At 57.8% G+C, this 2,417-nt stretch overlaps 1 long non-coding RNA gene across 1 annotated transcript; it reads right to left on the reverse strand.

Moving 5' to 3' along the window:
- Positions 1-578: 578 nt before the first annotated feature.
- Positions 579-2,195, reverse strand: LOC116537400. The gene is made up of 2 exons (XR_004263112.1): positions 2,111-2,195; positions 579-1,346 (listed from the first exon to the last, which is right to left on the reverse strand). It is a non-coding gene; the product is annotated as an uncharacterized LOC116537400 (long non-coding RNA).
- Between the last annotated feature and the right edge of the window lie 222 nt (positions 2,196-2,417).

Consider the following 2,417-nt stretch of genomic DNA (forward strand, 5'->3'; position numbering starts at 1 on the left):
AAGGAAAAATAAATAAATACATAAATAATACAAAAAATTAGCCAGGCATCGTGGCACACACCTGTAGTCCCAGCTACTCAGGAGCCTGAGCTGGGAGAATAGCTTAAACATGGAAGGTGGAGGTCACAGTGAGCCGAGATCAAGCCACTGAACTCCAGCCTGAGTGACAAGAGTGAGACCCTGTCTCAAAAAAAAAAAAAAAAAAAAAAAGTTACAATGGGCTGGGCACAGTGGCTCATGCCTGTAACCCCAGCACTTTGGGTGGCTGAGGCAGGTATCACTTGAGGTCAGGAGTTCGAGACCAGACTGGCCAACGTGACCAAACCCCCCTCTACTAAAAATACAAAAAATTAGCTGGGCGTGGTGGTGGGCGCCTGTAATCTCAGCTACTCAGGAGGCTGAGGGAGGAGGAGAATCACTGGAACTGGGGATTCCGAAGTTGTGGTGAACTGAGATCAGGCTACTGCACTCCAGCCTGGGCGACAGAGCAATCCTCCATCTCAAAAAAAAAAAAAAAAAAAAAAAGGTTACAGTGGTAAACTTTATATTATGTATCTTTTACTACCATTTTTTTAAAAAAAGCTTCATTCTGAGAAGGGGTCCCCAAGTGTCATCAAATGCTAATCGCGTCCACGCCCCTGAAAGCTTACATCCCTGGTACTTCCTATTGGCCCAGCCCAGCAGGAAGCTGGCAGCCATAGATTCTGGGGAATGTAGTTTGCAGCCCCCACGGCGGAGTCTTGTCCCACTGTGATGGGTGTGCTCGGAGCTGGCACACAATAGCTCTGGGGCCGGCATCCAGGTCAGCAGGGAAATTGTGGAAGGCACATTCAGTGCGCCCGTCCCCACGCTGCTCACGAGCAGCCTCGCGCACGGCCACACAGACCTGGGCGCACACCTGTCCCCTAGCACCATCCAGCACGTGTGCGCATCAGGTCTGCAGTTTGCACCTGGACATCGTTGCCAATCTAAGTGCGCATCCAAGCCGCCTGAGGATCAGGCTCGCAGATGCCTTCTCGTTCTTCCCTGATGCAACCCCAGCCGGAGCAGGGGCCTTGGCAATGAGGGTGGGAATTGGATGTCCAGGATACAGGTGCCCTGGCGGCAAGTGGGTACCAGGCAGCTAGCGCAGCTTACTGCAAAGGCCCTGAGGTGGGAGCCCACTTGGCCCAGGATGTCGCCATCGGGGTGAGGTGGGGTTGGCCGCGTTGGTTATGAAGAGGCCTTTACCAAGAGACTGTGGCCAGGTCCCCTAGGTGAGCGCTGGGGCGCTGCCTAGTGAATTGAATGACACGTATTGTTCCCAAGGCTGCAGCTGTGGCCTCGGAAGTGACTCAGCAGAATGCCTGGAAGCTGGTGGGGGAGGCCTGCATCAGAGGCGCTGGGGAGGGGGCGTTGCCTGCACTCAAGCCCCTCCTCCCAGCTCCGGCGAACCGCGGAGCTCGCCCACCCTCGAGTCCTCCCCTCCCCCAGACACCAGCGGCGACAAGGCGGGGGTGATGCTTGAGGCCTTAGGGTGGGACGGCCCCATCCTCTCGGACGCCCCGTCCCTGAGACTGATTTAGGGTGGGGGTGGGGTGGGGGCTGATCCTGCCCTCAAAACGGGACTCAAGGCGTTTGGTTTGGAGCCGACAGGGTTGGCCCAATCCGGGCTCCCGGAGTGACTCAGCCCAATCCTGGGCCTCTCTGGGACTGACTCCCTCTAAATAAAAGGAATCTTTCACCCAGCAGGCGGGAGTGGGTCCGCCGAGATAAAATAGACCCTCCAGAGTGATTCCTCCCCTGGTGGCTGATGGGGCATGTGTGTGTTGGGAGAGAGGGAGAGGGCAGCCCCCACCCCAGGCTGGGGCAGGCTGGAGTGAAGGCCAGAGCGCTGGACCCGAGCAGCGGCCTCAGCCCCAATCTAAGCAGAGCCTCAGTTTTCCCGTGCATACAATGGGCATAACGGTTTCAAGAATGACGCTTGGTGGAGTTACTGGCAGGCTGCGCGCTGTCCGCCTAATTCACCTAATTCAGGGCAAGAACCGCGGTCCGGCCCCTGAACCCGGGACAGCTGGGGTGCTTGACCGAAGGCGAAAAAAGCGTCCTGCAGGACCCAACTCCAAATTACCTTCCTTAGGGAAGCCGGAACAAACGATGCGGCGCGGCGGCCCTGGGTCTGTTCCCTCCTAGGAGCTGGAGCAGGGACAGCCGCATCCTAACCCAGCAGCCCGCGCGCCCGCCCTCGCACTCCCTCCCCCACCTGGTTGGTTGGGTTGTGGGGCTCCAGGCGACCGCAAGGTGGCGCCAGAGACGCGCCTGCTCCGCCAAGCTGGGTGGGGCTGGATTCGTCCGGTGACGGGGCCCTTTGGGCAGTCTCCCCCAGACCCATTTAAAAGCCCTTCGAAGTGGGAAAGTACTGGGTTCAAAAATGCAAA

This window comes from Sapajus apella, unplaced genomic scaffold (assembly GCF_009761245.1).
Source record: "Sapajus apella isolate SASKATOON/1434 unplaced genomic scaffold, GSC_monkey_1.0 scaffold110, whole genome shotgun sequence".
Classification (NCBI taxonomy): domain Eukaryota; kingdom Metazoa; phylum Chordata; class Mammalia; order Primates; family Cebidae; genus Sapajus; species Sapajus apella.